The 22,637-nt window shown below is 28.0% G+C and overlaps 1 long non-coding RNA gene across 1 annotated transcript; it reads right to left on the reverse strand.

Moving 5' to 3' along the window:
* Positions 1-2,092: 2,092 nt before the first annotated feature.
* LOC149140455 (uncharacterized) lies at positions 2,093-3,166 on the reverse strand. Its single transcript, XR_016265169.1, has 2 exons — positions 2,378-3,166; positions 2,093-2,265 (listed from the first exon to the last, which is right to left on the reverse strand). It is a non-coding gene; the product is annotated as an uncharacterized LOC149140455 (long non-coding RNA).
* Between the last annotated feature and the right edge of the window lie 19,471 nt (positions 3,167-22,637).

Raw genomic sequence — 22,637 nt, forward strand, 5'->3', positions numbered from 1 at the left:
CTCCTACTCTAGCCTAACCTAGTCTAACCTAGCCTACTATAGTCTAACCTACCCTACTCTAGCCTACCCTAGCCTACACTAGCCTAACCTACTCTAGCCTACCCTAGCCTACACTAGCCTAACCTACTCTAGCCTAGCCTAACCTAGCCTAAACTAGCTTAACCTACCGTGCTCTCCTCTAGCATCAACTAATCTAGCCTAGCCTAACTTCGCCTAACCTACTCTAGCCTAGCTTAAACTTGCCTACCCTAGCCTATTCTAGAGTAGTATATCCTACTCTAGCCTCCTCTAGCCTAACCTAACCTAGTCTATCCTAGCCTGACCTACTGTAGCCTAACTTAACCTATCCTAGCGTAGCCTAACCCACCATAAACTACTCTAACCTAGCCCAACCTACCCTCACTTACTCTAGCCTAGACTAAACTATCCTAGCTTAACCTAGCCTCACTTACTCTAGCCTAGCCTAAACTAGCCTAGCCTACTCTAGCGTAGCCTAACATACTCAAGCCTTCTCTAGCCTAGCATAGCCTAACATAGCCTAATATACCCTAACCTTCTTTAACTTAGCCTAGGCTAGCCCACTCTACCTAGGCTAGCCTAGCCTAGCCTACTGTAGCCTACCCTAGCCTAGCCCCTAGCCTATTCTGGGCTAGCCTGGCGTATTATGGCTACCCTAGCCTAACTTATTCTAGCCTAGATTAACCTAGCTTAACCTAGCCTAACCTAGCCTAGCTTAACCTAGCCTTGCCTAACCTAGCCTTGCCTAGCCTAGCCTATTCTTTAGTAGCCCATGCTAGGATACCCTAACTTACCTTTGTCTACTCTATATTAGCCTAGCTAGCCTACTCTAGCTTACTCTAGCACACTATAGAGTAGCCTATCCTATTTTTGTCTAGTCCACCCTACCCTAGCTTAAACTTATTCTATCCTTGTGTAGCCTAGTCTAATTTTGGTCTATCCTAGCCCACTCTAGCTTAGTCTTGCCTAGTCTAACAGAATGTAGATTCCTAAAAGTTTATATATAAAGATGTTGTAGTTGAAAATCTTAATAAAATATATCTTCAAAAGAAATCTTAAAGAATATTTACATTACAATTTAATTTTATCATAAATATTTAAATTTAAGAGCATTATCACTTTATATTATATAAATTCAAACATTTTCCTTTGTACATTATGTTATTTTAATTAAAAAAATATATCATACATCATTGTACCATCAATAAATATAGTGCAGAACTTAAATAACATATTAAATATTTAAATTTGAAAATCATTTGAAAAAATAAATTAAACTAAACAACATTAACAAATAAATCATTCAAAAACAATTTAAATTAAATACCATTAATAAAAATTCAAATATAACAAAATTAAGTTAAAATAAATTAAATGTATGAATATACAATATAAAATACATTGAATTTAACCACAATACTAATGTAAAAAGAAGATGTAACATAAGTTATAAGATATAAATAAAGACCATATTTCTAAATGAAAAACATATTAGTAAAATATAAAAATATAACTGAAATTCATTTAGAGAAATACAATAATCTAAAAATTCAAATGTACCATATCTTATAAGACATAAATAAAAAATATATTTCTAAATGAAAAATATATTTGTAAAATTTAAAAATATAACTGGAGGGCCCATCCAAAATTCTGAGAGGCATAGGTTAAGTCAACTATATTTTTAATTGAGAAAGAAAACTCATAGACATATAAATGTAAAAGTAAGAAGCCAATTTAAATGAATCCACAAACTTTCACAGAGATAAACCAAATCAATGAATAAATGTAATAATCTGAAAGGAGTGAAATACAAATTGGAACAATAAAATTACAATAATAAATTAAGCCCAACTAAAAAAATCAGTAAAAACCACTCTCATAAAACTAAATCATTAGAATGTTAAATATATTAACATAACTAAAAGTGAAGTGAAAGTATTAGGTGGAAAAGAGCAGAGCTTAGAAGATGGATACAAAGAATAAAGATTTAAAAACATTAACATTAGGCCGGTCCGGTTAAAAATTCTACTTCAATCGATGCAAACAAAACCAAAGAATAACTCAGGAATACTAATATAAACTAAATACATATCAGTATTACAGTTCTCTGGTTACCTTTCTCCATTGTAAATACATCCCTGCAACATGGATTGAAACATGGATTCAGACAACTTAATTTAAGAAACCAAGAAACCGCCTCACATCGATGCACACTGACTGCAATCTGGGATCAGCATAGGATTCCTGTGGAATATGAATATGAAACCGCCTCAGCAGGGATGCACAAGATTTAATTTAAAAAACCGAAAAACATGGATTCAGAGGATCTAAATTACAAAATCAAGAAACCGCTCACCATGGATGCAGAGGATCACCAAGAAACCGCAGGCTCTGAGGAATTTCTCCTCCAGAATAATGCTCCCAGTGGCCAGTATTTGACGATGGCCGCCGCCCAGATCCATATTGGCAGGCCCTGTTTCTCTCCATTTCTGTGCAACTAAGGATCTATACTGCCGCCTCACCAAGAATGCGGAAAATCTAATTTAAAAAACCATACAACTCTGAACATCAAGTTACCGAATTAAATGTCTAAAATCAAATCGATTCCTCTCTCCTTCACCTAATTTTATTTGCAGCCCACAACCCATAATCAGAGTGATCTATACCAGAATGCTTCATTTAACTGTGATCGGATGCCTCAGTTAATTGTGATCCTTGGGCAGAGTTCGGATGCCTCATTTAACTGTCATCCCTGGGCAAAGTTGTCTTGATTCAGTAATTGATAGGCTACCTGCCTCTGCCTCTGCCTCTATGAAAACACAAGCACGCCTTTGCCTCCAGCTCTCAGAGAATACAACCACACCACACAGACAGACACACCTAACAACAGAGACCAGACCACATTCATACACACACAACACATGGAGCTCCAAACATACAGACGCACGAGACTAGACCACACAATGCAGAAACTTTGAGAGGAGGAGGAGGAGCACAACAATCCCAATCCAATGCCAATATGAATCCAAAAATTAAATCGAATTAAAGCAATCAAGAACTTGAACCGTTGAGATAACCAGTTTGATAAGCAGCACCCTTTATCTCGCGCACTCTGCTATCTCATAGATGTTGATGATTGGGATTGCAGCGCTGCTTATCTCATAGATGTTGATGCCAATTCTATTTGCAACGGACGACTAGGATTATCTCTTACAAAGATTCTCCAGCTTTTTTCACAACAGAAATAGTAAAAAGCATAATCCCTGTCATCCTAACAGAAATAGTAATAAAAACATAATCCTGAAGCAAAAAAAGTAATAAAAACAGCCATCACATCAAAATTCGTTGACGTTGCACCAACACAGTCACAGCCATCAGAAAACACTTCCAAAACGCGAATACAGAAAATTCCGTTGAAGGAGCGGATCCGTTGAAATAGCTGTAAGATGCTTTTCTTGAAATTCTCATCCAAAGTACTTAACATCCACGTCCGTCCAAATTTGGAATGTTCACGTTTGAATTTGAATAGCTGTAAGATGCTTTTCTTGAAATTCTCATCCAAAGTACTTAACATCCACGTCCATCCAAATTTGGAATGTTCACGTTTGAATTTCAATATGAATTTAAGGTGGGATTTTTGACATCCGTTAAATTCAAAAAAAAATTTTAATGCGAGAGAGCTAGGTATGTTCTTTTATTTCTAATATAATTGATGGTTTTCATTTGGCTTCAACACTCATAAAATTAAATTGCTCTTTAAGTTTTATTTATTTATTTTTTTAGCTTCAATACCAGTTACCAATAGAATTGAATTATTAGTTTTATTTATTTTTCTAATTGAAAACTATAAGTTTTTTGATCTGAACTTATATTTTAACGGTCTTACTCAATAACAATAGATACTTTATTTATAAGCTCTTTCTAGTTCCGTGCTTTTTATTATCAACCATTAATGTTTCCAGGTTACTAGAAGTGATCTATTTCTTCCATATTTATGTATTCAATAATATATATAGTATGTTTTCATTTAGGTTTCAATATTTAATAATATATATAGCATGTCTTCATTTAGGTTTCAATAGCAATAGATTTGCCTTTCAGTTTGGCATGCATTTTTTAATTTGAAAATGGTAAGTTTTTTATATGAAATTATATGTTCACCCATTTCAAATGTGATTGGTAACATAAATTAAGATGAAGTTAAACTTAATTATATCGATAAACATGTTTCTTTTAAAGTAGAATAGTGATTCAAAAATTTTAATCTGATTATTAATTATTATTAGATTTATGGTAGGACCATTAAGTATTTGATAAAAAAATTCGTAGTATACACAACTCAAAGACTGAGTTTTATGTGAAGGTAGTTAAGTTTCTTTTGTCATTTTATTTAAATTGATTAATTAACAAAATATCATTTGAGCAAGTTTCATATGAAAGAGTTATGGTTTTTTAGGCATGTGATATTGTAATATACCCTATTTGTAGATTAAGAAACTCTGTAATAAAGTGGATATAAATATTCATGGATAAAAATCTTCTTCCATGTTGTTTAAAATGAATATATGTTTAACTTTTAATAATAATAATAATAAGATATTTAATTTCAAAATTTTCTAAATTTTAGAAACGTGAGATGTATTATGATGTAAATGTTTTGATGTTTATTATGGATTGATAATTATTAACATTTACTACTCATTTAATTTATATAATTATGCAAGTATGTAAATTTCTATTAAAAATGTGTTATTTTTTTTTAATATTGATTATTTAAATACATTTTAAATATTTTAAAGCTACTTTAATACTAAAGGTTTTAAATATTTGAAAATACATTTTATAGTGAATTACTCGTGTGTTTACATCTTTTTGTTATGGGGAGTGAGATTTTATCTTATTTTGGTTATTGGATTTGTGTGTTTAAAATTTTTTAGTATAGAATTTTCTTCCCAAAATAATATGCACACTTTACTTTGTATGGTTTGAAGTGTAGAAAGAATTTTTATTGTTTTTTGCTTCTTGCTTGGCCTTGCTCTTCATATGGTTTGAAGTGTAGAAAGAATTTTTTTTGTTTTTTGCTTCTTGCTTGGCCTTGCTCTTCTTCTTTTTTGTAAGTTTAGATATATTTTTTGAATCTTTTTTTAGTTTTTATACAGTATTGAACAACTAAAAGTTCGTCTTAGAAGAATGGAAATTCAAGTTTAAAAGAATGTATTCCTTAGACAAAACTATTCTCCAAACTTGCATTCTTGTATTTTCCAAAGAACTATAATTTATCTAAAGCACTGTATGATTTAAAAGATTATTCCTTTTCACTAAACCATAAATTATGTACTTGACATATATAAATGCATTTGCATACTATGCATCTCCACTATAGAGTAGATTGATTGTCATTTTGAGAACAATTTTGTTTCTATACATAAAGTGATGTCTACTAAAAATATCATTGTTTACATCGTCTTTACCCATGGGTTTATGTTGTCTTTCACATCAGTACCACATAACAAGAATCAACTCACCAAGACTATAGCTCCCATAATAAGAACTTTTACCAGTTTTTTTTACTAGTGCAGCCATATAAATTAAATTACTTGTATACACATTAATCCATGAGAAGAATCAAAACACTTACCCCATTATACATCTAACTTTATCCAAATAAGAAGGAATGATAAAAGTTAACTAAATTATAATTTTATTATAATTTTTTATCCCCACTTTACCATGAAAATTCTTAACTCAAGTAAATAACTCTTCTTACAATACTAAGTTCTCTTCTTATCCTCACTTTCTATTCATATTTGTCCAAACAACTTATAGTTGCTTGGCGAGGCTTAGGTATGTCATCACCACCAAATATTTCCAAAACCTCTAGAGGCGGGTAGTCCTATATATCGAAATCCATTCATAAGGCTAGTATGGATGTAGCAAAAGGAAGAAAATTATCACTTGATGGGGTTCTTAGAGAAAAAGGAAACCTCAAAATGGTTTCTCGATGAAGTGGTTATCTTTTAACTATATAGGCTTGGCTAGCCATGACAAAAAAAACTAGCCCTTGGGAGATTATTAGAGTTGGAGAAATCAGATGTGATATTTCTGTAAGAGACGCTTGGGGATAGTGAACAAATTGCATCACTATTAGAATCTATGAAATCAGAATGGACTTTCCATGCCTTAGACATGAGAGGTAGATCTCGTGGAATTGTTGTAGGAAAAAAAAATATACTAATGGAGGGAAGGAGTACTAATGGCAGATATTTTTTCTAATTAATTTGGTCTTGAAATTAGGATTTTTAATATATATGTACCATGTCAAAATAGTATGTAATTATTGGAAGCTCTTGTGTGATCATTAGTTATGCAGGCTCACAATATAATTTTGGGGGGAGATTTAAATTTTTCCGTGGGACATGAAAACTCCTTGGGAAGCCATGCACATGTAGATTCACTTAGAATTTTTTGAACAACTACTTGAGAATAAAAAATTTATTGATATAGAAATAGCACTTATTCAACTTACGTGGAGAAATCAAAGATTTGGGGATGCTATGTTAGCAAGGCACCTTGATAGATTCCTAATTCAGGAACCACTGATGGATAAGATAGAAATGGTTAGGTAATGCCAAGTTGGTTCAGGAGGAATATCAGATCACTCACCTATTTTTTATAAGTAGAAGGTATTTCTCCAAAACCATGGGAACCTTTCAAAATTTAATTCGACATGGTTAAAGGATGAGGAATTTCAAAGAATTGTTAAACAGGTATGGCAGGATAGATCAGAGATTGAAATAAGGTCATTGACAGAGCACCTGGATGGAAACCTTATTTGCCTTAAGCAAAGGATGATAGAATGGGAAAGGAAAAGAAAAAAAAGGAAGAGGAGTCCCTCAACAATATTGAATTTGAATTAGCTAGGTTAGAAGACCCTCACAGTGGTGGGTATGATTCTCTTTAATCAAAGCTATATATCATGAACTAGAAGTAGAGAAAATCAAGATATTAAAGGAAAAGGAAGAAACATGGAGACTTCAGATTAGAGCTCTCTAGCTCCAAGAGGAAGATGATATTACCAAAATTTCCCAACAACACACAAGAGGTCAGAAATTAGAGCATGAGGAGGGATCCTCATTGCATTATTTCAGGATATTAATGAATCCTAAACCCCAAACAATAAACCTAAAACCCTTAACTCTAAACCATAAACACTAAGAATTTTATGGCATTTTAAAAAGTAGTCTGTAACTTTTATTTAAGTGTTTATTAAAAGCATTTACTCATGTTATAAACCCTAAACCCTAAACTCTATACCTAAAACTCCAAACCCTAAAGCCTAAAGTGTAAACCCTAAATACTAAGCATTTTATAGCATGTTAAAAACCATTTTGTAACTTTTATTTAAATGTTTATTAAAAGCATTTACTAAAGTGTTATAAACCCTAAAACCTAAACCTCAAACCTTAAACCTAAAACCAAAAATTAAAACCCAAAAACCTAAACCCTAAGCATTTTATAATAGTTTAAAAAGAGTTTTGGAACTTTTATTTAAGTATTTATTAAAAGCACTTACGAAGGTCTTGTAAACCCTAAACCCTAAACCCCAAAGGCCAAACCATAAACACTTAACCCTAAGTAGTTTATATCATTTTAAAAGGAATTTTGTAACTTTTATTTAAGCCTTGATTAAAAACATTTAATAAAGTCTTATAAACCATAAACACTGCCCAAAACCACCCTAAACTCTAAAACCCAAACCCTAAATGCTAAACACTAAACCCTAATCATTTTATAACATTTTAAAAATGATTTTGTAACTTTTATTACAATGCTTATCAAAATAATTTACTAAAGAATTATAAACCCTAAACTCTAAACCGAAAAACTGAAACCCTAAACCCTAAACCTTAAATCCTACACTCTAAGAATTTTATAGAATTTTAAAAAGTTTTTTGTAACTTTTATTTAAGTTTTTATTAAAATCATTTACTGAAACCTTATAAACCCTAAACCTTAAACCCTAAGCATTTTATAACATTTTAAAAATAGTTTTTTAACCTTTATTTAAGTCTTTATTAAAATAATTTACTAAATCCTTATAAACCCTAAATCCTAAAACATGAACCCTAAACCCTAAACCCCAAACCATAAATACTAGTCATTTTATAACATTTTAAAAAGTTTTTTGTTACTTTCATTTAAGTGCTTATTAGAAGCATTTTCTAAAATGTTATAAACTGTAAACCCTAAAACCTAAACAATAAAACCTAAACCCTGAACACTAAGTATTTTATAACATTTTCAAAAGTGTTTTATAACTTTTATTGAACTTTTTATCAAAATAATTTACCAAATTGTTATAAACCCTAAAACCTAAGCCCTGAACCATAAACCATAAACCCTATACCCTATACCCTAAACCTTAATCATTTTATAACATTTTGAAAATCGTTTTGTAGCTTTTATATAATTATTTATTAAAATAATTTACTTAAGTGTTATAAAACCTAAACCCTAAACACTACACCTAAAAACATAATACCTAAACCCTATGTATTTTATAACATTTTAAAATGTGTTTTCTAAATTTTATTTAGGTGTTTATTAAAAGCATTTACTAAAGTGTTATAAACCCTAAAACCTAAACCCTAAGCATTTTACAACATTTTAAAGTGTTTTGTAACTTTTATTTAAGTGTTTAATAAAAGCATTTACTAAAGCGTTATAAACCTTAAACTGCAAACTCAAAACCCAAAACCCTTAATCCCTGAACCCTAAAACCTAAACCCTAATCATTTTATAACATTTTAAAAAGTGATTTGTAACTTTAGTGTTATAAATCATAAACCCTAAACCCAAAACACTAAATCCCAAACTGTAAACCCTAACACTAATAATTTTATAACATTTTAGAAAGTGTTCAGTAACCTTTATTTAAGTGTTTATTAAAAGAATTTACTAAAGTATTATAAAACCTCAACCCTAAACCCCAAACCCCAAACCGTATATCCTAATGCTTAAATACTAAAGGATAAAGCATAAAATCATTTACTAAGGTCTTATAAACCCTAAACCCTAAAGCCTAAAGCTTGAAATCATTTACTAATGTCTTATAAACTATAAACCCTAAACTCCAAAACATAAACCCTAAACCGTAAGCATAAACCCAAAACCCTAAAACCTAAGGATTTTATGACATTTTAAAAAGTGTTTTGTAACTTTTTTTAAGTGTTTATATAAAGAATTTACTAAAGTCTTATGAACCCTAAACCCTAAACCTTAAGCATTATTTAACATTTTAAACCCTAAACCTAAACCCTAAGCATTCAATGACATTTTAACAAGATTTTGTAACTCTTTTTGAAGTGTTTATTAAAAGCATTTACTAATATGTTATAAACCCTAAATCCTAGGCCATAAGCATTTTATAACATTTTAAACCCAAAACCCAAAACCCTAAAGCCTAAACTCTAAACCCTAAGTATTTTATAACATTTTAATAAGAATTTTCTAACTTTTTTTAAGTGTTAATTAAAATCATTTACTAAAGTGTTATAAACCCTAAACCCTAAACCATGAGCATTTTATAGAATTTTAAATCCTAAACCCTAAATCCTAAGAATTTTATAACATTTTAACAAGTGTTTTGTAACTTTTTTTTATGTTGTTATTAAAAGAATTTATCAAAGTGTTATAAATCCCAAACCCAAACCATAAAACCTATCCCTAAACACTAAGAATTTTATAACGTTTTAAAATACATTTTTGTAACTTTTTAAAGTGTTTATTAAAAGCATTTAATAAAGTGTTATAACCCTAAACCTTAAAAATATTATAAAATTTTAACAAGAGTTTTGTAGCTTTTATTTAAGTGTTTATTAAAATTGTTTACCAAAGTGTTATAAACCCTAAATCCTAAACTCAAACACCAAACCATAAACCATAAACCATAAACCCTAAACCCTAAGCATTTTATAACATATTAAAAAGATTTTTAACTTTTATTTAAGTGATTATTAAGAGGATTTACTAAAGCCTTATAAACCCTAGACTCTTAACCCTAAACCGTAAGAAATTTATAACATTTTAAAAACTGTTTTTTAACTTTTATTTAAGTGTTTATTATAACGATTTACTAAAGTCTTATAAACTCTAAACCCTAAGCATTTTATAGCATTCTAAAAAGAGTTTTGTAACTTTTACTTATGTTTTTATCAAAATAATTCACTGAGTTGTTATAAACCCTAAACCATAAAAACTAAACCATGAACTATAAAACATAAACCAAAAAACCTAAAACCTAAACACTTAACCCTAAGACTTTTATAACATTTCAAAAAGCATTTTGTAACTTTTATTTAAGTGTTTATTAAAACAATTTACTAAAGTGTTATAAACCGTAAACTGTAAACACTAAACCCTATACCTTATACCCGAAAACATAAACCCTAAGCATTTCATAACACTTTAAAAAGTGTTTTGTAACTTTTTTTACGTGTTTATTAAAATAATTTACTTAAGTGTTATAAACTTTAAACCCTAATCCCTAAAACCTAAACACTAATTATTTTATAACATTTTAAAGGGTGTTTGGTAACTTTTATTTAAGTGTATATTAAAAACGCTTAATAAAGTGTTATAAACACTTCTTCATAAACCTTTTTCATTTTATTTATTTTTCTTCATAACTCCTCGAGGCTCCATGGGATGAATGCATTATGTGTAATATGTAGCAACATATACCTCCTTAAGGTGGGGTGGTTCATCCCTAAACCCTAAACCCATAACCCTAAACCCCAAACCGTAAACCATAAATCCTAAACCCCAAATCCTAAAAACTAAACCCTAAGAATTTTATAAAATTTTAAAAATTGTTTTGTAACTTTTATTTAAGTGTTTATTAAAACAATTACTAATGTGTTATAAACTAGAAACCATTTACCCTAAACCCCAAACCCTAAACCCTAAACCAAAAGTCTTAAAATTTAAATCCTAGGCATTTTATAAAGTGTTATAAACCCTAAACCATATACCTTAAAGTGTTTATTATAAGAATTTACTAAAGTCTTATCAAACCTAAACCTTAGGCATTTTATAGCATTCTAAAAATATTTTTGTAACTTTTACTTAAGTTTTTGTCAAATTAATTTACTAAGGTGTTAGAAACACCAAAACCATAAAAACTAAACCCTAAACCAAAAAACCTAAACCCTAAACGCTAACCCCTAAGCCTTTTATAACATTTAAAAAAGTGTTTTGTAACTTTTATTTAAGTGTTTATTAAAGCAATTTACTAAAGTGTATAATCCCTAAATCCTAAACCCTAAACCCTAAACCCTAAACTTGAACCCTAAACCTTATACCCTAAAACCTAAACCCTAAGAATTTCATAACATTTTAAAAAGTGTTCTGTAACATTTTTTACATGTTTATTAAATGAATTTACTAAAGTGTTATAAACTTTAAACCCGAATCCCTAAAACTGAAACCCTAATTAATTTATAACATTTTAAAGAGTGTTTTTTATATTTTATTTAAGTGTATATTAAAAATATTTACTATAGTGTTATAAACCCTGGACCCTAAATGCTAAAGCCTTAGATTTTTATAACATTTTAAAAACTATTTGTAACTTTTATTTACGTGCTTATTAAAATAATTTACTAAAATGTTATAAATCCTAAATCCTAAACCCTAAACCCAAAACCGTAATCCCTAAACCATATACCATAAGAATTTTATCAGTATCTATAATAAGGGAAGAGCACACCTGGGTATGTGAGTGTAGGAGGGAGAAAATTGCTATACATGAGATACCCCAACCTTTGTCTTTCAACCCTTCTTCATAAACCTTTTTAATTTTATTTATTTTTCTTCATAACTCCTCGAGGCTCCACGAGATGAATGCATTATGTGTAATATGTAACAACGGATGCCCCCTTAAGGTGGGGTGGTTCATCCCTAAAACCTTAACCCTAGACACTAAACCCTTAACCCTAAACCCCAAACCCTAAACCACAAACCCTAAACCCCAAACCCTAAACCACAAACCCTAAATCCAGATCATGCTACCCCAAATCCTAAACCACAAAACCCTGAACCCTAAACGATAAGAATTTTATAAACCTTAAACACTCTACCATAAACCCTAAACCCTAAACCCCAAACCCTAAACCGTACACCCTAAAACTGAAACCCTAAACCCCAAACCATAAACAATAAACCATAAATGTTAAGCATTTTATAACATTTTAAAAATAATTTTGTAAATTTTATTTAAGTGTTTATTAAAATCTCTTATGAAAGTGTTATAAACGCTAAATTCAAAACCGTAAACCGTAAACCCCATAAAATAAACCTCAAACCCTTAACTCTAATCCATAAACACTAAGCATTTTATAACATTTCAAAAAGCAGTCTGTAACTTTTATTTAAATGTTTATTAAAAGCATTCACTCAAGTGTTATAGACCCTAAACCTTAAACCCTAAATCCTAAGAATTTTATAACATTTTAAAACCCATTTGTAACTTTTATTTAAGTGTTTATTAAAAGAATTTACAAAAGTGTTATAAACCCTAAACCCTAAACCTAAAACATAAAATCAAAACCCTAAAACCTAAATCCTAAGCATTTTATAACATTTGAAAAATTGTTTGGTAACTTCTATTTAAGTGTTTATTGAAATCATTTTTTAAAGTGTTATGAACCCTAAACCCTAAACCTAAAACCTAAAATCAAAACCCAAAACACTAAATCCTAAGCATTTTCTAACAATTTAAAAAGCGTTTTGTAACATTTATTTAAGTATTTATTAAAAGCTTTTATGAAATTTTTATAAACCCTAAATTCAAAATCCTACACCCTAGACCCCCAACAATAAACCTCAAACCCTTAACACTAAACCATAAACACTAAGCATTTTATAACATTTTAAAAAGTAGTCTATAACATTTATTTAAGTGTTTATTAAAAGCATTTACTCAAGTGTTTCAAACCCTAAACCCTAAATCCTAAGAATTTTATAACATTTTAAAAACCATTTTGTAATTTTTATTTAAGTGTTTATTAAAAGAATTTACTAAAGTGTTATAAACCCTAAACCCCAAACTCAAAAGCTAAAATCAAAACTGAAAACCCTAAGCATTTTTAACAGTTAAAAAGCATTTTGGAACTTTTATTTAAGTCTTTATTAAAAGCATCTACCAAGATCTTATAAACCCTAAACTCTAAATCCCAAAGGCCAAACGGTAAACACTAAACCCTAGCATTTTATATAATTTTAAAAATAATTTTGTAACTTTTATTTAAGACTTGATTAAAATCATTTACTAAAGTCTTGTAAACCATAAACCCTAAATGCTAAACCACCAAAAACCCTAAACCCAAAACCCTAAATGCTAAACCCTAAACCATACTCATTTTATAACATTTTAAAATGTGTTTTGTAACTTTTATTTACACGCTTATTAAAATTATTTAGTAAAGCGTTATAATCCCTAAACCCTAAACTCTAAACCCTAAACCCTAGACCTAAGACCCTAAACCCTAAAACCCAAACCCTAAACCCTCAACGCTTTATAACATTTTAAAAATGGTTTTGTAACTTTTATTTAAGTTTTTATTAAAAGAATTTACTTAAGTGTTATAAACCATAAACCCTAAACCCTATAGCCTAAACCCTAAACCCTAAGCATTTTATAATAGTTTAAAAAGTGTTTTGTAAATTTTCTTTAAGTGTTTATTAAAAGAATTTACTAAATTTTTATAAACCTTAAAACCCAAATCTTAAACCCTAAACCCCAAATCATAAACCATAAACCATATATTCTAAGCATTTCATAACATCTTAAAAAGCGTTTTGTAAATTTTATTTAAGTGTTTATTAAAAGCTTTTACGAAAGTGTTATAAACCCTAAATTCAAAACCCTAAACCCTAAACCCCAAACAATAAACCTCAAACCCTTAACTCTAAACCATAAACACTGAGCATTTTATAACATTTTAAAAAGCAGACTGTAACTTTTATTTAAGTCTTCATTAAAAGAATTTACTCAAGTGTTATAAACCCTAAACCCTAAACCCTAAACCCTAAGTATTTTATAACATTTTAAAAATTGTTTTATAACTTTTATTTAAGTGTTTATTAAAATCATTTACTGAAGTGTTATAAACCCTAAACCCTAAACATAAAACCTAAAAAAAAACCTAAAACCCTAAACCCTAAGCATTTTATAACAGTTTAAAAAGAGTTTTGGAACTTTTATTTAAGCCTTTATTAAAAGCATTTACCAAGGTCTTATAAACCCTAAACTCTAAATCCCAAAGGCCAAACCGTAAACACTAAACCCTAGCATTTTATATCATTTTAAAAATAATTTTGTAGCTTTTATTTAAGCCTTAATTAAAACCATTTACTAAAGTCTTATAAACCATAAGCCCTAAATGCTAAACCATGCTAAACCCTAAACCCCAAACACTAAACGCTAAACACTAAACCCTAATCATTTTATAACATTTTAAAAATCATTTTGTAACTTTTATTACAGTGTTTATTAAAATAATTTACTAAAGCATTATAAATCCTAAACACTAAACCCTAAACTCTAAACCCCAAACCTCAAACCCTAAACCCTAAAACTTAAATCCTAAACTATAAACATTTTATAATATTTTAAAAAGTCCTTTGTAACTTTTATTTAAGTGTTTATTAAAATAATTTATGGAACCCTTATAGACCGTGAATCTTAAGCCCTAAACCCCAAACCCTAAATCCTAAGCATTTTATAACATTAAAAAAAAAAATTAACTTTTATTTAAGTGTTTATTAAAGCAATTTACTAAATCCTTATAAACCATAAATCCTAAAAAATGAACACTAAACCCTAAACCCCAAACCCTAAATACTAATCATTTTATAACAGTTTAAAAAGCATTTTGTAACTTTGATTTAAGTGTTTATTAAAAACATTTTCTAAAATGTTATAAACCTTAAACCCCAAAACCTAAAAAAAAAACCCTAAACCCTAAACCCTAATTATTTTATAACCTTTTGAAAAGTGTTTTGTAACTTTTCTTTAAGTGTTTATTAAAAGAATTTACTAAATTGTTATAAACCTTAAAACCCAAATCTTAAACCCTAAACCCCAAATCCTAAAACCTACACCCTAAAACCCAAACCCTAAACCCCAAATGATAAACCATAAACCATAAATTCTAAGCATTTTATAACATCTTAAAAAGCGTTTTGTAAATTTTATTTAAGTGTTTATTAAAAGCTTTTACGAAAGTGTTATAAACCCTAAATTCAAAACCCTAAACCCTAAACCCCAAACAATAAACCTCAAACCCTTAACTCTAAAACATAAACACTGAGCATTTTATAACATTTTAAAAAGCAGACTGTAACTTTTATTTAAGTCTTCATTAAAATAATTTACTCAAGTGTTATAAACCCTAAACCCTAAGTATTTTATAACATTTTAAAAATTGTTTTATAACTTTTATTTAAGTGTTTATTAAAATCATTTACTGAAGTGTTATAAACCCTAAACCCTAAACATAAAACCTAAAAAAAACCTAAAACCCTAAACCCTAAGCATTTTATAACAGTTTAAAAAGAGTTTTGGAACTTTTATTTAAGCCTTTATTAAAAGCATTTACCAAGGTCTTATAAACCCTAAACTCTAAATCCCAAAGGCCAAACCGTAAACACTAAACCCTAGAATTTTATATCATTTTAAAATAATTTTGTAACTTTTATTTAAGCCTTAATTAAAACCATTTACTAAAGTCTTATAAACCATAAGCCCTAAATGCTAAACCATGCTAAACCCTAAACCCCAAACACTAAACACTAAACACTAAACCCTAATCATTTTATAACATTTTAAAAATAATTTTGTAACTTTTATTACAGTGTTTATTAAAATAATTTACTAAAGCATTATAAATCCTAAACACTAAACCCTAAACTCTAAACCCCAAACCTCAAACCCTAAGCCCTAAAACTTAAATCCTAAACTATAAACATTTTATAACATTTTAAAAAGTCCTTTGTAACTTTTATTTAAGTGTTTATTAAAATAATTTATGGAACCCTTATAGACCGTGAATCTTAAGCCCTAAACCCCAAACCCTAAACCCTAAGCATTTTATAACATTTAAAAAAAAATTAACTTTTATTTAAGTGTTTATTAAAACAATTTACTAAATCCTTATAAACCATAAATCCTAAAAAATGAACACTAAACCCTAAACCCCAAATCCTAAATACTAATCATTTTATAACAGTTTAAAAAGCATTTTGTAACTTTGATTTAAGTGTTTATTAAAACATTTTCTAAAATGTTATAAACCTTAAACCCCAAAACCTAAAAAAAACCCTAAACCCTAAACCCTAATTATTTTATAACCTTTTGAAAAGTTTTTTGTAACTTTTATTTAACTTTTTATTAAAATAATTTACTAAATTGGTATAAACCCTAAAACCTAAGCCCTCAACTGTAAACCCCAAATCCTAAACCTTATACACTAAAACCTAATCATTTTATAGCATTTCAAAGATCATTTTGTAGATTTTATTTAAGTGTTTATAAAAATAGTTTTGTTATAAAACCGAAACCCTAATCCCCAAACACTACACCTGAAACCCTAAAACCTCATACCTAATCATTTCAAAAGATTTTAAAAATCATTTTAAACTTTTATTTATGTGTTTATTAAAAGAATTTACAAAAGTGTTATAAATCCTAAACCCTAAACGTTATTTTTTTTAATATTTGAAAAAGTGTTTTTTAACTTTAGTGTTATAAATCCTAAACCATAAACACTAAAACCTAAACTCTAAACCTGAAACCCTAAATTCCAAACCGTAAACCCCAAATGGTAAACTCTAAACACTAAGAATTTTATAAAATTTTAGAAAGTGTTCTATAACTTTTATTCAAGTTTTTATTAAAATAATTTACTAAGGTTTTATAAAACATAATCTCTAAACCCCAAACCATATATCCTAATGCTTAAAGCCTAAACAATAAAACCTAAAATCACTTACTAATGTCTTATAAACCCTAAACCCTAAGGCCTAAAGCTTGATAGCATTTGCTAAGGTCTTATAAACTCTAAACCCTATATTCCAAAACCTAAACCCTAAACCATAAGCCCTAAAACCCAAACCCTAAAACCTAAGGAATTTAGAACATTTTAAAAAGTGTTTTGTAACTTTTATTTAAGTGTTTAATAAAACCATTTACTAAAGTGTTATAAACTCTAAACCGCTATTCCCTAAACCCTTAACCTTAAACCCCAAACCCTAAAAATACCTAAACCCTAAAAACCCTAAAAAAACCATAAACCATAAAAAACCCTAATCACTAAAAACCCTAAACCCTAAAAAACCCTAAACCCTAAAAACCCCAGAAAACCTTAAACCCTAAAAATTGTTATTTTTTTACTTTTTAGATAAGTGCTTATTAAAAGAATTTATTAAAGCATTATAAACCATAAACCCTAAACCCTAATAGCCACACCCCCAACCTAAAATCTAAACCCCAAACCATAAACACTTTATAACATTTTAAACCCCAAACCATAAGCCCTAAGTATTTTATAACATTTAACAAGCGTTTGTAACTTTTGAAATCTGATGGAAATGGAAAGCATGAATCTAGAAGTGAATATTGTTTTGTTTTTTATTTTCCTTTATTTTAAGTTTCATAATCATCCATCTATATTAATTGATGTCTTCTAATCAACCATGTCTATTAATTTATAACTATATGATTATTTAAGTTAAAATTGTTGTTAATTTTGAATGGATAGTTCCAAATGTGAATTACAAATCTTGGATGGATAGCCACCACAACTAGAAGATGCATATTCTCAGAAATCACCAACAGATTATCTTCTGATTTACAATCAACACAATTGTCTTACAATAAATCCACTTAATAAGATCAACGTGTTCCAATATCTTGCTTTGACGTGTTTATTTCTTTGTTAAACAATGTAGATGTTACATGAACATTATGATGGCCAAACAATGTAGATGTTAAATGAACATTATGATAGCCATTTACAATATCCAAGGGTTCAGACATTTATCAAGTCATCATAGTTATAGGGTATTAACGAATTGGGAAGTTCAAAGTTTTATTTTTAACTCAACAGTTCTCTTCGCTGAAATATAATTTAATTCAATGTTCTAACATTGGTTATTTATAAGGTAAAAGGTCATATAGCTGATGAGGTTGAACGATGAAATAAATAGAATTCAAGTTGATAAGGTTGATTAGTGAAATAGATGAAATTCAAGTTTTTTTTTAATTTATTTATGTTTAATTAATTTTTCAAATGTTTTCTAGTAAAATTTATTTATTTTTAATTAGTTTTTCAAATGAATCATATCAAATTAGACTAAGTTGTAATTCAAGGCATACCAAGGTTAATTAATAACTTTTATAGTTTAGTCAACAATTTAGATCACTTAAAATCTTTCTAGAAATTTTATAAATTGTTTCAGCTTTGTCAACCAAAAACTTTTTAAAATTGTTTGAGTTTTGTCAACCAAAACATTGATGTAGTTGCTTAGTTGTGCTCTGTTGTTTAGTAAAAATAATCCGCAGTGACAAAGTCATTTACCCACTTTCATATTTAATGCTCATCTAGTTAAGTAGTCAAGGAATATTTAATTGTTTAGAAATTGTTTCAACTTTTTTAAAGAATATTTACTTGTTTTAGAAATTGTTTTAGTGTTTTCGAAGAATATTTATCTATTTAGAAATTGTTTCAGCGTTTTCAACCAAAACATTGATGTAGTCGCTTAGTTGTAGCTAAATATTCAAATATTTACCTATATTCCTGAATTTATCATCTAATTTAATTTATCATTATATTAGTGTGTCATGAAATTGGAGTGACCGTTACTTAAATAATTTAGTTAAATATTCAAATATTTATCTATAATCATGAATCTATCATTAATTTATTTTATCATTAAATTTGTGTGTCATGAAATTGCATGTCGGTCCATTTTTCATTTACTTTCTGCATCCAGAAATGCATAGAAATTGCATTGCATGTGGGCAAGGACTACCTCTACACAAGTCGCCTAGTTTACTTATGGTATTTGGTTGAACTTATTTGATAGTAATATATGTGACCATGTTAGACTAACAAGATTTTATTACTATAGTTTCTCTTATAAATTTATAGTTGCTCTTATAAATTTATAATCTCTTCGGTGCCATTATATATTTTTATTATTATTCTATATTTTGTTGATGACACAAACTTAAAATCGACTCATGGCAAGGCTGAACTGGAGAAGTTTTTCAATCATTTTAACTCTATATCTTCCGATATCAAGTTTACTATGGAGCTTGAAGAAAATGGTAAAATCCCCTTTCTAGATGTACTGATCAGTAGAAAAGAGGATGGTACTTTGGGACACCAGGTCTATAGAAAGAAAACACATATTGATAGCTATCTTCATGCTAACTCATACCATCATTGATCCCAAAAATCTGGCGTCTTAAACATTCTAGCTGTTAGGGCTCTCACTATTTCTGACCCTGATCACCTAAATCAAGAAATTGAACACTTAACCACTGTCTTCAAAAAACTAGGATACAAAGAGTTGAGTATTAAGAAAGCTATAAGAAGAGCTAAGGATAAGGTCGTCTCTAAGCATCCCCCTGAAAACAAGAAAGAAAATTGTGGAAAAGTTTACCTTCCATTCATCCAAGGGATTACGGATAAGATTGCAAAAATTTTAAGAAAGAATAACATAAACACCCAATTTACAACATGTGGAACAATAAGGCAAATGATGAGGTCAGTAAAGGATAACATCAATTGTCAAAAACTCAAGGGTGTGTACAATATTGATTGCTCTTGTGGCAAGAGTTATATTGGGGAAACAGGTCGGTCTCTCAAAATTAGACTTAAAGAGCATGAAGCTTATATAAAGAAGGAGAGATCCCGCACATCGGCCCTTGCAGAACACTCATCCAAAAAAAAACATCATGTGTGCTAAGAAGACGCTAAAATAATTGCAAGAGAGGATAATTATCAAAAAAGAAAAATCAAAGAGGCCATCGAAATTATGAAATTTCCTCATAACCTCAACAAGGGCAATGGGAGTGAGATTAGTGGAAATTGGCTTCCCTTAATTAGACAAATAAACCCCTCCAAGCCTTTAGAAGCATAGTATGAGAGGTTTTCAGAATTAATAAAATAATTAATTTAATTTTAATCAGATTAATTAAATTAAATTTATTAAATTAAATTAATTAAAATTAATAATTTAATTTGTTTTAATCAATTTAATTAATTAAATTAAATTAAATTAATTTTAATTAATTAAATTAATTCTAATTAAAATTAATTAAAATTAGTCAATTAATTAAATTGAAAATTAATTATTAATAATAACAAAAATTAGCTTTGGATAAAAAATGAAAAAATAAAAATAAATAAATAAATAAATAAAATAAAATAAAATTATAAAAATTATAAATTAATTAATTAATTGATGTACTTATCAATTAGACAATTAGGGTTAAATAAAATTAAGCATTAGAAAATTTAGAAAACAATAAATAATAATAATAATAATAAAATTATGAATTAAATTAATTAAAACTAAATTAATTAACTAATCAATTAAATTTAAATTAATTTATATACTTGGGATTAATTAACTAAAATAAAAATTAAAAACAATAAGAAATATAAATTAATTAATTAAGCTAATTTATGAATTAAGTATATCAATTAAAATATTTTTAGATTCTTAGGTTAAATAAAAATAAGAAAAATAAATTAAAAACAATAAAACTAACCTAATCTCTATTATACATGTAATTAAGTAATTGAGTAATAAATAAAAATAAAATTAATTTTAATAAAATAAAATAAAATAAAAATAATTATAAAAATAATAAAATTTCATCACATTATATAAATAAACTTACAATTAATTAGTTAAGTAAAACAATTGGAATAATTAAAACAAAAATAATTTGAATTAAAATATTTAAACCCGAATTATTATAATAAATTGAAATAAAAATAAAAATAAAAAAGAATTCATATATAAGGGTCGGCTTCTTTATAAATCAAGATCTAGGTTTATTTATACTATGGTCAAAAGATTCTTCTCTCAAGGAACTATCATTCATATTCTATCTTAGTCATGATGATGGACCCTCTTTGGGGTTTGAAACATCGACAAAATAAACACAATACTGTGGATAATCCGGATCATGCTACTCCAAAAAACCACCACATCAACTTGAAATCTAACATAAGGTTAATGAATATTTACTTTTATTTTTATTCATTTATCATCCATCTGAAACTAGGTGGCCATGGAGGGTTGCTCATTATTTCTACTCTTCATTAATTCTTGAATTTAAATTGCTTATTTTTTTTACTTTTCACTTATTCCTGAATTTAGGGTTTCAGAACTGCATAATCCATTTGGTTAAATTACCTTCTCCTTGAATTTTTTATTATTTTTCATCATTTTACTTTTAATTTCAAAAAATTAAACCTTACATAATTAGAAAAATATAATCTACTTTACATGTCAAACATTCATCGTTTCAAATCTTTGGTATGGGTGTGAAAGTTTTCCTTTTCATTTATCACCTCATTTATTGCCATATTTTCTGAACCGTGTGTTGAAACAAAGATAGAGTTTATTATTAGGGGAATGATATAAATTTACATGACAACCAATTGCAATGGATATCAAAATCTGTATCTAGTTTATGAAAATGTATATGAAATTCGAGATGTTCACCTAACCGTCGAATGTCTACCAAAATCAATTCTGAATCCTTTGCATGCAACATTGTTACATTCATGCAATTCAACTGGATAGCATTCATAGACGGATCAAGACATTTTGAATTTTTATGTTAAATACTTCTGGAAACTGTAGTTTCTATTTCATTTCATCATTCCATCTCTACATCTCGTCCATTAGTCCAGTCATTGTTGTAGTTTATCTGCTTGTGGGTTTAGGTTTATTTTAATTACTTTTAAAATAACTCTGTAGTGTCGTGTGAGTGCTCACTGTCCCAATAATGAATATTCATTCGCATAACCCGTAGCTTTTAAAATCAATTTTCCATGACTATTGCCCTAATGATTTTTTTTTTATTTTTTTTTTAAATAAATAATTTCTTTAAAAACTTAGTTCAGATTATTTGGTTTTTTCCAAATGATTTTCAATTATACTTTTACATCTCTAAATATGTTTTTCATTTATATTTTATAACTTCGTAAATTAACTTATATTTTTTCTTTTTTTATTATAGTTGTTCGTATCACAGTTTTATTAAATTGGATATCAATATATTTAATTTATTTTAATTATTTTTAATATTTAATATTTCCTTAATACTATTTAGTTTAATCCGTTTTTAATTGAATTTTTTTTAATATTATTTATTTTTTAAATGATTTTAAAACTAAAATAATCAATATATTATTAAGTCTTACACTATATTTTATTTATAATACAATACAGTATTTATAATACAATGTAGCATGGCATATTTGTTTAATTTTATGTATAATCAAAATAACTATGGAAAATATATA

The sequence above is a fragment of the Pinus tabuliformis genome, chromosome X, assembly GCF_031772625.1.
Source record: "Pinus tabuliformis cultivar Carrire ecotype Pingquan chromosome X, CPIR1, whole genome shotgun sequence".
Taxonomy (NCBI): domain Eukaryota; kingdom Viridiplantae; phylum Streptophyta; class Pinopsida; order Pinales; family Pinaceae; genus Pinus; species Pinus tabuliformis.